At 35.5% G+C, this 15,640-nt stretch overlaps 1 non-coding gene across 1 annotated transcript; it reads right to left on the bottom strand.

The window, feature by feature from the left end:
* Positions 1-6,058: 6,058 nt before the first annotated feature.
* On the bottom strand, positions 6,059-6,165 carry LOC121225816 (small nucleolar RNA R71). Its single transcript, XR_005923719.1, has one exon. It is a non-coding gene; the product is annotated as a small nucleolar RNA R71 (small nucleolar RNA).
* Positions 6,166-15,640: the final 9,475 nt, after the last annotated feature.

The raw sequence follows: 15,640 nt of genomic DNA, 5'->3' as shown, positions 1-15,640 counted from the left end.
TATCGTATGGCGCCAACCGAATTAAAAGAATTGAAAGCACAATTACAGGAGTTGACTGATAAAGGTTTTGCACGACCGAGTTTCTCTCCTTGGGGGGCACTAGTTCTATTTGTGAAAAAGAAAGACGAAACGATGAGAATGTGTATTGATTACCGACAGCTCAATAAGGTGACTATAAAGAATAAATATCCGTTGCCACGTATTGATGATTTGTTTGATCAGCTAAAAGGGGCTTCAGTGTTTTCGAAGATAGATTTGAGATCGGGTTACTATCAGTTGCGAGTTAAAGACTTTGATGTGCCAAAAATAGCTTTCCGAACGAGGTACGGACATTATGAGTTATGCCTTTTGGACTTACTAATGCACCTGCTGTTTTTATGGATTTGATGAATCGGATCTTTAGACAGTATCTGGATCGGTTTGTGGTAGTATTTATAGATGACATTTTGATCTACTCTCGTGACAAAACTGAGCATGCCGAACATCTGAGACTTGTGTTACAAACTTTGCGAGATGGACAATTGTATGAAAAGTTTAGTAAATGTGAGTTCTGGTTACGTGAAGTCAGTTTTCTGGGCCATGTTGTATCAGCATCGGGTATTCAAGTTGATCCGAGTAAAATTTCAGCTATACTCGATTAGAAACCTCTGAAAAATGTCTCAGAAGTTCGAAGCTTTCTGGGGCTCGCTGGCTATTATAGACGTTTTGTGAAAGGGTTCTCTATGATTGCGACCCCGATGACAAAGTTACTACAAAAAGACATCAAGTTTGAATGGTCAGAAAAGTGCCAGAAAAGTTTTGATCAGTTGAAAGTTCGATTGACCGAAGCTCCAGTCTTAGTTCAGCTAGAATCGGGTAAAGAGCTTGTTATTTATAGTGATGTATCCTTAAATGGTTTGGGCCGTGTTTTGATGCAAGAAGGCAAAGTTATAGCCTATGCCTCGAGACAGTTAAAGTCGCACGAAAAGAACTATCCGACGCATGATTTGGAATTGGCAGCTATTGTATTTGCGTTGAAAATATGGCGCCACTATTTGTTTGGTGAAAAATTTCATGTATACTCTGATCACAAAAGCCTGAAGTACTTGATGACTGAGCAAGATCTGAACTTGAGACAGCGCCGATGGTTAGAATTGCTAAAAGACTACAAGCTTGTGATTGACTATCATCCGGGAAAGGCTAATGTTGTTGCTGATGCCTTAAGTCGAAAATCACAGTTTTCTTTGCGTGCAATGAACGCACATATGGCTATATCTGATGATGGTGCGATAGTAGCTGAATTGAAAGCAAAATCGTTACTTGTTCAACAGATTTGTGAAGCTCAGAAAGCTGATGGTGATTTAATTGCAAAACGAGCTCAGTGTGACTTAAGTGTTGATTCAGAGTTTCTAGTTGATGTTGAGGATTGTTTAAGGTTCAGAAACTGATTATGTGTTCCGAGAAATTCAAAGTTAATTCAGGTGATTTTGAATGAAGCTCATAATAGTCGATTTTCTATTCATCCAGGTAGCACGAAAATGTATAACGATTTGAAACAACACTATTGGTGGCATGGTATGAAACGAGATATTTCTAACTTTGTTTTGAAATGTTTAATATGTCAGCAAGTAAAAGCCGAGCATCAAGTACCTTCTGGATTGCTTCAGCTGATCATGATACCTGAATGGAAATGGGACAGAGTTACGATGAATTTTGTATCCGGTTTACCGTTAACACCAAGTAAGAAAGATGCAATTTGGGTTGTTGTTAATAGATTGACAAAATCGGCTCACTTTGTTCCGGTTTTGGAAGAAATTACAAGATGCTTTAGGTACGAAGCTACATTTTAGCACAGCTTTTCATCCGCAAACAGATGGTCAATCTGAGCGAATCATTCAGATACTTGAGGATATGTTGAGATGTTGCATTCTCGAGTTTGAAGGTACGTGGGAACGATACTTAACTTTGATTGAATTCGCTTATAATAATAGCTTTCAATCTAGTATCAAAATGGTACCTTACGAGGCTTTGTACGGTTGTAAATGTCGTACACCATTGTATTGGACCGAGCTCAGTGAAAATAAGATACACGGGATTGATTTGATTAAAGAGACCGAACAGAAAGTGAAAGTGATTCGGGACAGTCTGAAATCAGCATCGGATCGTCAGAAATCTTATGCGAATTTGAAAGGAAAGGATATAAAGTTTCAGATTGGGGACAAAGTGTTTTTGAAAGTATCACCGTGGAAGAAAATACTCAGATTCGGTCGTAAAGGCAAATTGAGTCCGAGATTCATTGGACCGTATGAGATTATAGAGCGTGTTGGATCGGTTACTTATAGATTGATGCTACCACCGGAGTTAGAAAAGATTCATAATGTATTCCATGTTTCGATGCTCCGTAGATACCGATCTGATCCTTAACATGTGATTAGTCCGACGGAGATTGAAATTAACTCAGATATGTCATATGAAGAAGAACCGATTAGCATTCTGGCTCGTGAGATCAAAGAATTACGAAACAAGAAAATTTCGTTAGTTAAAGTATTGTGGCATAAACACGGAGTTGAAGAAGCAACTTGGGAGTCAGAAGATACGATGAAAGAGCGTTATCCAAACCTATTCACCGGTAAGAATTTTCGGGGACGAAAATCCCTAAAGAGGGGGAGAGTTGTAACAACCCGGTTTTGACCCTAATCGGAATAGTAGTTTCGGGACCACAAATCCGAGTCCTAAAAATATTTTAATATTATTTTCTATAAATTTTATGTGTGAATTTACTTGTGTGAAAATTTCATGATTTAATTTCGTCGTTTGAGTGTCCGATTAAAAAAAAAGATTAAATCGCGTAAAATAAAAATTTTGTGGTCATTTTTAAAAGGGCTGAATAGTGGATGTTCTTTTAATATGGAGGTCTTATGTGGCAATTAATTCATTTAAATGCTAGTGGACGGCATTAAGTGATAGCATATAGTTTTTATATTATTAATATTAATTATAAAGGTTATAATTATGTATATTATATTATTATGTTATAATAAAAATATTATAAGCCATCATCATTTTATTTTATTTCTTCTTCATCTTTATGACCGAAACTAAACAAAAGAAAAAGAAAGAAGAACCTAGCTACATTCAGCCATTTTAAATTTTAATTAAGGTTAGTTCTTTGTTCGGTTTTTGATAATTTTTACATTTTTGATATCGTTGTTTTGTGTTCTTCAAAACCCATACTTAAATTTTGTGAATTGATGATAATTTTGAAATGTGCCATTGATGGATGTTTGAATTTTATGATGTTAGTTGATGAAATATGAAATATATGTGTTAGATTAACATGTTTTGTCTTGGGATTTTTGATGAATTTGAGTATTTAGGGCTAAATTGTGAAAATAAATTTTTGAGGGACTAAAATACGAAATAACTGAAATGCATGGACTTGTATGAGTATAATGAAGTTTCTGCCTAACCATAGTATAGTCAAAATTTGAATGTTTTGTGTATTGTGTAATTCGGACTAAATTGTGAAAAATGTAAAATGTTAGGGGCAAATTTGTAATTTTCCATTTATGTGTTTTTGGATTAAATTGAAGTTAATAATATTTAAACTAGCTCATTTTGAATATGTTTAGATCAAGAACTAAAGAAATTGGAGCTAGATCGGGGAAAACCCAAAATCGTCGACTAATTATCCGATTTCAATTTTTCACTGTCCGAGGTAAGTCTGTTAGGAAAAATTCATGTTATCAAATCAATATATATAAGTATATTTATTTTATAATTAATGAGTTATAATTACAAGTATAAAATTTATGTTAGTTGATGTGTGAATTTCATACATATACATGTGATGTTCGAATAGGTATGTATATAAAAGTATAAATTTTTGGATTCAATTAAAAGTTCAAATGTTATGGTGGTGTTTATATAATGTGCGAATATATATATGTGTGTAATATATATATATATGTGGATCGAACAAGCTTGCATATACATGTATGATACCTTATATGGATTTGGGAATGAAATTATGGATGTATATATATTAGATTCGAATATGTATGAGTATACAAATATAAATTCATGCTTTGATTATGAGTACGTAATTATATATGTCTATGATAGACTCTAAAATATATATATATAAATGTATTCGGTTGAATCATTGAATTTTCAAGTTTGGAATTGGTGAATTGAATCAGGTTATAAACCTAGCAGGCTAAGTGCCGGTGATATGAATCAGGCTATAAGCCTAGCAGGCTAAGTGCCGGTGATATGAATCAGGCTATAAGCCTAACAGGCTAAGTGCCGGTGATATGAATCAGGCTATAAGCCTAGAAGGCTAAGTGCCGGTGATATAAATCAGGTTATAAACCTAGCAGGCTAAGTGCCGGTGATCTGAATCAGGTTATAAGCCTAGCAGGCTAAGTGCCGGTGATCCGAATATGATGAATTAAGTGATTCTAACCATTTGGTATAAATATAGATATGATTTTATATGAAATGGATGAATGTATGAACATTGTTTCAAGATGTTGATGAGTATATAATTGTTCGAATCTTTGTGATTAATGAGTATGTATATATATATCTCGGATGTCATGAAAATTGTTGGATATTTATGTGTGCATATGTAGGCATTAGGCATAGGTGGATATATATTTGTATGCATTCGGCATAGGTAGATATAAGTGTATATATGTATGCATTCGGCATAGGTGGGTATAAGTGAATATGTGCATTCGGCCTTTATAGTTTATAAGTATAAAAATTATGCTTTTGGTATATGTAATTGAACAATTATATATAAATGGATCCGATGAAGTACGAACAACAAGTACTCTAGAAATCTGTATATGCAGATAATGATTATGTTAGTAATTTGATTTTATGCACATAATGTATATACCTTTGTCTATTTATGTATATTAGTTAAATATACATTCTTTTAGATTTAAACGAAATTACTTAATATAGAAATGTTTGGTTAGTAATTATATTTGATATTTGTGATTTCGATAAATTTACTTAAATAATTATGTGATTCTTTTATATGTATTTTTAGATACGCTATAGACTTACTAAGCTATAAAAGCTTACTTTGGTTATCTTTGTCTATCTATTCTTATAGATTTTGGAGACGCGTTACGAGCTCGGGGATCATCAGCATAATCTATCACACTATCGACTGTCTTTGGTATTTTATATATTTTGAACTCGAACCTATGGCATGTATAGTCTAGTTAATATGTTTAAAATTTTGGGATATGTGAATATGAGCCATGCGAAAATGGCTTATCTCTTTTCGTTTTGAATTTGGTATTAACGAATATGTTTTAATGGTCTATTTCCTATGCTTAAATTCGGTTTAGTTAAAATGGCTTGATCATTATGTTTAAACTTAGTTTTATATATTCTAGGTTGAATGTTCAATGTGATTGATTTAAATGATCCGACCATGGTATAAGTCTATTTGATAAATGATCATTAGTATGATTGATAGCTTGATTATATTTCTTGACTGGTTACATCATGAATAAATTATGAATTAGTTTGTATTAGTAAGTTTAAAACATAGTAAAAATGCTTGTAAGTTTTTATTAAACAATTCGGCTAAAGAGTATGAAAGAACATAATGTATATTTGATCATGATCTAACCTTAATTTGAAGTGCTGTTTATGCTGTAAATTGGTTAAGGGATGAGTTTCAGTTGTGCTATGATATTGAATTGACGGATATGTATGTTTTGTATTAAGAATTGGTGTGGAAAAAAAATGGTTGTGTTTGTTCGGTAATGCCTCGTAACCCTAATACGATGACGTATACGGGTTAGGGGTGTTACAAGATGGTTTGCAAGAAGAAGATCCAAATACTCATTTGGCTAATTTTCTGGAAATATGTGATACTTTCATAATTAATGGCACCACTGATGACGCCATTTGCTTATGGTTATTCCCTTTCTCATTGAGGAACAAATATAAATAGTGGTTAAACTCTTTACCACGAGGTTCCATCACTACATGGGCTCAGATGATCGAGAAATTTCTACTGAAGTACTTCCCACTGGCTAATACAGTCAAGTTCAAGAATGATATATCTTCCCTTGTTCAGATTGATTTAGAGACCTAATATGATGCATGGGAGAGATAAAAGGATCTATTGAGAAGGTGCCCTCACTGTGGGTTACCTCTATGGCTGGAAGTTCAAACCCTCTAAAACGGTTTGAATACCTCAACTAGGCAATTAATGGACACAGTAGCCGGTGGAACTATGAATAATAAAACACCTGAAGTAGCTTATGAATTTATTGAGGAAATGACAATGAATAATTATTAGTGGCAAGTCATGAGGACAAAGCCGATGAAAGTTTTCGATGTTTTTAACTTAGATGCGGTCACTATATTATCAAACTAGGTAGATTTGCTTAATAAGAAAATTAACGGTTTATATCTTTCTACGTAGGTACATCTAATGATGTAATGCAAAACAAATGGAGGAGGAATGACTAATCCAGAGTGTTTACCCCACGGTCCTAGCACAGAGAACGAGCAAGTCAATTATATGGGTAATGATTCTAGGCCTTAAAATAACCCTTATAGTAATAACTATAATGCAGGTTGGAGGAATCATCCTAATTTTTCTTGAGGTAGTCAAGGAGATCAGAGAGCACAATCCCTTCCGGGCTTCCAACAACCACCTTATCAGCAAGAGAAGAAGCTAAAACTTGAGGAGATATTAACGAAGTCTATCTCGATGTTATAAACTCGTTTTGAAAACACTGAGGTAGCACTGAAAAATCAACAAGCATCAATTCAAGGGCTCGAGAACCAAATAGGTTAGCTTGCTAAGTTAATTTTGGAAAGACCCCAGGGTAGCTTGCCTAGCAATACTGAAACTAACCCAAGGGAGCAGCTTCATGCAATTACTATTCGAGACGAAGAAGGGTTAGTTGAATCTGAACAAAAACTAAGGCAAGAAATTGTGGTGAATAACGATAAGGCTGTGGAAGATAAAAAAGAGCAAACGTTGGTTGCCAAAACATATAAATATCGAGTGCCATATCCTAACGTGACGAAGAGAGACCACACAAATGAATAATTTGGTAAATTTCTAAAGAAGTTCTTTTACAGATGCCTAATTATGTAAAATTTTTAAAGAAGTTGTTTTGCAAACAAACGAAAGTTAGACGATTCATCGACTACGGAACTTAATGCAGTTTGCTTGGTCATCTTACGAAATAAACTACCTAACAAACTGAAAGATCGAGAGAGTTTTACTATTCCTTGTTTAATTGGTAGTTTAAATATTGATAATGTTTTGGCTGATTTAGGGGCTAGTATTAATGTCATTCCCCACAAAATGTTTAAACAACTAGGTCTTGGGAAACCCAAACAAACTAAGATGAGTATTCAATTAGTGAATAGAACCATTAGATATCTTAGGGGTGTTATTCAGGATGTTCTTGTTAGAATAGATAAATTCATATTCTCCGTTGACTTTGTTGTGTTGGACATGGATGAGGGTAGTGAGGTACCTTTAATTTTAGGATGACCCTTTTTAGCAACTACTAGGACTATAATAGATATTGGTACAGGGGAGCTTGTACTTCGTGTAGGTAGTGAGAAAATTATTCTCCAAGCATGTGATTCTATGAAAGTCTCTAGTGAGTGAGATGATATGAAACGTTCTGTTAATGTGAGTAACCATGTGACTCAACCTTCTTTGTAGGAAATCCCTCATGAAAACATAATGGAGCCATGTTTCAGTGAAGGTGATAGAAATAGAACAACCTATCAAGAGCGAATGGTTCAAATCGATGCACTAGATGAATGGCGAACACATATGAAAGAGAAATTGAAAAAGCATGATAAAGAGCCAAAGTGATGCCATGAGGAGCATGTGAATGGAACGAGCCAATTTAAGGTTGGGAACAAGGTACTGGTGGACAAAACGGATCCATGAATTGCCCCTTCAGAGCTCTAGGCAAACAGATCAAACCTATTTACGGTACTGAATGTCTTTGCATACGGTACAGTCAAGGTAACTCATTTTGAGTTCGACACGTTTAAGGTAAATAGTACTAGACTCAAACCTTATCTTGGTATTAATTTTAATAACGAGAAAGAGGAGCCTCAGCTTTGAGAACCACCCTAACCGTGCGCATATGAGGTAAGTCGAGCTTAGACTCTAAATAAGCACTTCTCGAGATGTAACTTGAGTGTTTAACTTTTTCTAATTTTTTGAATTCTATTGTATCCTAATTTAAAATTTTAAAATAAAAAAATATCGTTTTGACCCTCACAGCCTAGACATATGAGCATGTCCCAGGCCATGTGCACAATAGGGGAATCGACAGTGAGTCACACGGCTTGGGTACAGAGGTATGTCCTTGGCTGTGTGAGTCTTAAGACTTAATTTTTCAAATTTTTCGAAGGTTACACGGCTTGAGGTGGTCCACACGACCTGGAGACACGACCGTGTGACACACACAACCTAGACACATGGGCATGTCTTAGGCTGTGTGAGTACTGAAGCTATTTTTTAATTTTAATTTTAAGTTAGAGAGTTACACGGGCAAGAAACACCGCCATGTACGAGACACGGCCGAGACACATGGGCATGTGTGAGACTATGTGCCCCACACGACTTCAAACACGGGCGTGGGAGAAGTGAAGGAAATCACACATGGGTTGGTACAGGACAGTGTATGCCATATGGCCTGGCACACGGCTGTGTGTGCCACACGGCCTAGACACACGGGCATGTCTGAGGCCGTTTGAAGACTGGGTTGGAATTGTTAGTGGAACAGGGGCTGAGAAGGATCCACACAGGTGTGTTGCCCAACATGGGCCTTTACATGACCGTGTTACCTATTTGACCCTCAAACCCTAATTTAGTTTTACTTTCATCTTCTTCGAATTTCCCACCCCATAAGCCTAGCCGCCGTCGACCCCCTATTGCAACTCCGGGCACCCCCGATCATTCCTCTTCCTCGCAAGACCGGCCACCGTCGCCCCTACTCTATCACTGTACACGGCCTCTCACACGGCCATGGGAGAAGCGAAGGAAATCACACACGGCCTGGCACATGGCCGTGTAGGCCACAAAGCTTGGACACACGGGTGGGTCCGTGGCCGTGTGAAGATTGGGTTGAAATGTTTAAAATGCACATTGGCCGAGGGAGTCACACACGGCCGTGTGGCCCAAATGTGCCGTTACATGGTTGTGCCATATTTTTAACCCAATAACTCTAATATTTTTTAACTATATTCCTTTTTTTTTGTTTTTAACCCCTACCGTCGTTCTCCTTGTCCCTTGCTAGTCTGACCACCTCCATCTGCCTCCTCCTTACGCTATCCATCATTTCCCCCTCCTTTCCCTCTTGCCATCCCTATACCCTAGCCACAACCCCACTCCAAGCCGCCCCAACCTTCCCCTTTCTCGGCCTCTCACCTCGTCGCCCCTTACTAATCAAGAGCCCCCATCTTCCTTCTCCTACCACCGCCCACAAACCTGAACCCACCATCCCACCCTCTTTCCCCTCACCCCCGCAAACCGTTCCCATCGCTAACCAATCACCATATGCAACCCCCCTCTCTCTTATCGTTGTTTCGCCTGTCACTCTAGTCACCGACCTTCCTCGGTCATCCTTTTTTTCCCTTTTCCCTTATTTTATTTTATTTATTTATGATTCTTATTTCTATTCTTATTTATTTCTATTTGTTTTCTTGTTCTTATTTTTATGTGCTTCATTCTATTTATCATTTTTATTACTCTTCTTGCTATGTTATTTTAGTTATCCAAGTATTGTTTTGGTGACTTGACTAATTATGTTTCTTTTTGTTTTTGTTGATTTATCATTTTTATTTATTATTATTTTTCTTATCTTTATTATTACTTAGTTTTATTTTTGTGATGATTATGTCTCATTTTGGTATTTCAATAGTTATTTTGGGAGTGAATAATTTCTTATTTTATTACTTCGTATTATTACTGTTATTGACTAGTCTTGTTCTTTTGGTATTGTATTTTGGATTATTGTTTATATTATTTTTGTCATCAATTGTTTTTTTTTTGTCCAGTTGTTGATGTTGACTTTGATTACTGTATGAGTTATTGGATTGCCTCTTTTATAATTGGTGCGTCCATTTGTGTAATTTGATTTGGATATTTGATTGTTTCCTTTTATTGTAGATTCCATTATGATGAACACTAAAGGAAATTCTATGGTCGCCATCCTTGCTTCGAAAAAGTGGAAGACTCCGAGCGCGACCTCCTGCTCAGGTGCTTCCACCGATGCCCGCCATCCATTCTTACGATTTTCACAAGGTCCTCAAGAGGACTTATATCAGCATCTTCCACAGAGGCCACTTGGTTTAGATCATTGTATTGATTGGGCTGCTTTACAGCAAGTCCAGCTAGTTGATCGTGTCTGCGCCATAATTGCTACATCTCCTTGGGACCAATTCTTTTCCATCATCGAGCCCATATACATGGAGCTAACTTTGGACTTTTGTTCGACATTTCTCTTACAACAGGTAATGACGACCCATGACAAGACGAGAACCATTACTTTTAGACTTAGTGGTACGGCGTGACATATGAGTGTCCCAGAGTTTGGAGTTGCATTGGGACTATACACTGTAGATTTCATGAGTGTCGAGGGGTTTCTCCGATTATACTGGCACATCCACTACTCGTCCTTTTTTTGTTGGGTAGATCTCAGAACGAGTATAACGACTTGTGACTCGAGTCGTTCGAAGGTGACTTCTCTTCCTCTGGCTTTGAGATATATTCAAGCCATCTTGGCTTACACATCGACCTATCAGAGAGAGAGCATCGGAGTCACTAGTACCACTGATGCTTATTTTCTATAGAGCATGGCCATGGGGCGTATTTTCAGTTTAGCCTACTTCATCGTTCTTGCCTTTCGCCATCAGACAGAGTGCAACAGGAAGAATCCTATCTGTTTAGGCCTTTATGTGACTCGACTCGCACGACACTTTGGTCTCCTCAACACACAGAAGCAGTCATCCTCACTTATACTACTAGGACAGATGACTTCACTGATGATGTCCCCTTCCATCACTAGGATCCACCTCATCATTTACATCAGAGTCACCATCTTGCTACATCTGCTGCTACCTTAGCGGACCTCTCTGAGTGGTTCACTCGCTTCGAGCAGCATTTCTTTCAGAGGTTCGATAGTATTGACGCGACTTTGCAACAGATCTGTCAGCACCTCCATATATCCTCTTTAGCGCTGACGACTCAGAATACCGATGGCTTTGACGATGATGATCATTTAGTTTTATTTTTTTCTTTTTTCTTTTTAGTTTTCTTTTTCTTTTTCTTTTTCTTTTTAGTTGTTTTATTTTTCTTTTTAGTTTTATTTTCTTAAACTTCTTTAATTCATTATCTTTCAAACTAAATTTTTATTTTTATGGTTGCTTTTAATTGAGTTGTAACCTTTTAATCTCCTTCACTATTTGAGTTTATTTTCTTATTAGTTTGCTCAGAACCATGCACTACACTTTCCATTGCCTACAATTTTCGATTTTCACTATTCTAGCAATTTCATCCATATTCAGGGCAGTTTTTTCCTCCCTCTCTTATGATATTTTGCTTATTCCGTGTTTATATCTAGTCGTACATTGAGGAAAATGTACATCTTAAGTGTGGGGAGGTTATTTGTATAATTATTAGAAAATCTCGGGATAATATCTTGTAGTTAAGTAATTTTCTCATACTTCCATTAGAATGAGTTTTTATCGATTTGAGATTTTTTTGATGTGTTTTGGGTTAATTTATAGATATTTTTGCATTGGCTCATTTAAACTTTAAGACATGAGAGAATCGAGCATGATAAGTTATTTTTTAGAATTAAAAATTTTAAGTTGTTTCCTTGAATTGAGGTATTATCTTGAAGTTTTAAATTTGCAAGTTTAACATCAAAAACCATTATTTTTTTGAGATATTGAGCCTTTAGAGTGTACGTTTTTCTTGTTCATTTTATTACTGGTTATGAGTGTGTCAATTTGATTTGTTATTCTAGAACTTGCTTCAATTATACATGTCGAGACCACACCTTTGATTTGATATATTGAGATGATAAAGGCACTTAGGTTTTAACCCGCTTATCCCATAAAAAGCTACCTTTTTAATTAACCCTTAGTGAACCCCGTTGAGCCGAACACATCATTTCTTGATTTACCCATTAATGTAAACCCATAACTCATTTTTTCGTTGAGACTTTTTTCCCGTTATATTGCCACCCTTTTTGTCGAGATTTGATTTGGTTAGTTGCCTAATTATGTTTTTCTGTTTGATTTGCTGAATTATTTCTGATTTTTCTAAAAAAATAAGAAAATTGAAAAAAAAATTTATTTAACGATTATTATTTTGTTCTATGTTGATTGAGCTTGAATAGTTAAATTCATATTTTGAGAAGAAGCTCGTTCTTATTCTTGAATAGTTCTTGATTAATGCACTTCTTTTTATTTCAGCATTTGTTTAATTTTTCTAGCTTCGTAATTTATCAACTCGATCTCGATTATAACTAACTTTTCTAGCCTTTCTCCATACCCTTAACCTAAGCCCCATTACAACCTCTTAAAGACTATTTGATTTGTGTATTATATTATTTTATAGTGTTGGAGTTTTAATTTTCATGCAAGCCTATGGTAATGACATTTCTTGTTCGACTATTGAGTGCATATTATTGAGCCTTAAACACTTTGAGTGCTTGAGTGAACCTTTAGTGAGGATGTCAATTCTTGTAGATTTTGAATTAAAGGTAATTTAGATAAAGGGAGATACTTATGTTTTCGTGCTATAAAATTTTTGACTTGGATTGTTTGAATCTTTACTTCCATTTTAGTTGAATTGTCAATGCATGATTATTTGTAAATTATTTCAAAACATTATTGATGAGAATTACAAGTTAATAAGAATTAATTTTAATGTGAGTTCAAGATTTTGCTTGAGGACAAGCAAATGCTTAAGTGTGGGGATAATTGATAAATGATAAAACTAACATATTTTAATCCTATTCTTAATGTGTTTTTGGATGATTATTTATGCAAATTGGTGAATTTAATGCTCATAATCCTTTGAATTCATGTTACTATACTTAGGTGAGCATTTGGGAGCAGAAGAAGCAAAAAACGAGCAAAAATCGAAGAAAAAGAGCATATTTCAGGAGCCACCCTACTTCCCAAAAATGCAGAAAAAATCAATTTCTAGGCTTTCTGAGCATTCTAAAGTCTATAAATACCAATTAGAAGAAGACATAAGGGAGACATAAAAGAAGATCGAAGAAACACTCGAAGAAGACCATCGGAGCCAACTCGGAAGTGGATTTCCATTAAGATCGAAGACCTCCATTTAATTTCTTTCGAAGTTTTTATAAGTTTCTTTGTTTCTTGTGGTTTTTTTGACTTTGGAGATGTTTTCATTCAGGATTATGAACTAATTCCCTAGATACCTAGGGAAGATGAAACTTAAGATGAATTCTATTATTTGATTTCTGATGTACATGATAAATACTTGATTCTTGTTCTCAATTATGTGTGCTAATTTCTTGTTTTAATATTTTCGAGATATTAATTCATGTTTAATGTGCTTAATTCAGTGGAGGAAAAGTCTCTGTTTAAGAGTAGATCTAGCATAATTGAGTGGAGTTGCATGCAATCCTAGAAATAGGATGACATAAATCTACCAAATTAGAGTCAAATCTAATAAGGGAATCCATAGATCGAGTTAATACGATGATAGGGGTTTTGATTAGAAAGAGATTTAAATTAATCAACCTAAAGTCAATTGTTCTTACTCTCGAAAGAAATACTAACATAATTTAGGGATTTCTACGGATCAAGACACAAGTGAATAAATCGTTTAATTTAGATTCATAATAAAATGTGAAGTTTAGGTGGATTCTTTCCTGGGTAATGTCTCTCTCATTGGTTAATATTCGATTATTTCCTTAATTCATTCTCTGTTGTGTTCTTAGTTAAATTAGTTTAGTAATTTTAGCTTTAAAACCAATCACTCCAAATTGTCAGTTAAATAATAAGAAAACAATAATTACTAATACTTTTAGTCCTCGTGGATACGATATCTTTACTCACCGCAGCTATACTATTGTTCGATAGGTGCGCTTGCCTTTGTCGTATTTGTAGTTAGTTTGGTGACTATCAGGGATATAATGCACTAACATTGTTAGTACAAATTGCATACTGTAGAGATTGTGCACAATCAAATTATTTCAAGAAATAATACTGCAAACTTTGGGTTGCACATATGAGACATGAGCTCATATATTATTTGGTTATCATCTAAAAATGCAAGCGGCTTTTAACTTTAGCTGGTGCTAGTTTAATATTTTCTCTAAAAAATTAGTACTGATGAAAATTATTAACACATAACTTATAATTCTTCAATAAAATCATATAAAATTTCATCAAATAATTTTGCATCATCATTGACTCGAAATGGTCTAACTGGTCATACAAAGAGAATGAATTTCTTTTCACTATATCATATGTTAATCAAATAACTGTAATGTATACTCGGATACAAAATGAATGCAATAAGTAAAAATATTCCCAACCAACCAACCAAAACACCACTCTGACCACCCTGCACACCACAATTGGGACATGGCAGGCCCATCCACTCTACACACCACGATAGTGGATCTAAGCCACTCAAATAATAGGAATATGCAGCAGAGCTGACATATATAAATATATTGCAGTAATAATGTGATAATAAAATATAGCAGTTAAACTATCGAATCAGACTTCCTTCTCTTAAAACATATCCCAAACCCAAATTCTGATGCAAACAGTTTGCTAATTTCCTTAACCATCATCCTTAATGACAAGTAGCTTAGACTAACCGAATCAAATCAAACATGTTCGTAAACAATTACAACATCATGAACCACATTCTACATCCAATTAACAAACACCACATTTAAGCATTTATGTAATTAACATAATTAAATCAAACAAACTCACAAACAAAACTAAAATCATACAGTAATACTTTTTTACTAGAACTCCCTTGAACACTAACACATTTATAGAGGCTTAAACAAGCATTGGATTACACAGAAATCAAAACGAGTCAGTTACGAACAAAAAATAAAAACTACAAAAATAGGGCCACACGACTATGTGGCCAGGCTGTGTGGAAAGGTCTAGACCGTGTGACAGGGACACACAACCGTGTGGCCAGACCGTGTAACTCACTGTACTATGTGACAAAATTAATAGATTTAGGAAGCACAAAAGACATGGATGTGTGGCTGAGATACACGCCTGTATGGATGAAACCCACACCCGTGCGTGATCGAAAAAGTCCCTAAATAGGGTCACACGACTGTGTGGCTCACTGTAGACAGTGACTTAAGAATAACCTAGTTTCTACAATGACCATGTGGTTGAGTTACATGGCTGTGTTGCTAGATCGTCTAACTTACTATGCCGTGTGACAAAATTAACACATTTAGGAAGTAGGCAAGACACAACCCTTTGACTAAAACACATGCCCATGTGGTTAAGATGCACATCCATGTGGCAGAAACACACACTCGTTTGGCAGAGATGCACGATCGTATGGCTGAAACACATGCCCGTGTGTGATTGAAAAAAA

This window comes from Gossypium hirsutum, chromosome D13 (assembly GCF_007990345.1).
Source record: "Gossypium hirsutum isolate 1008001.06 chromosome D13, Gossypium_hirsutum_v2.1, whole genome shotgun sequence".
NCBI lineage: Eukaryota > Viridiplantae > Streptophyta > Magnoliopsida > Malvales > Malvaceae > Gossypium > Gossypium hirsutum.
This window is presented reverse-complemented; position numbering and strand designations above follow the sequence as displayed.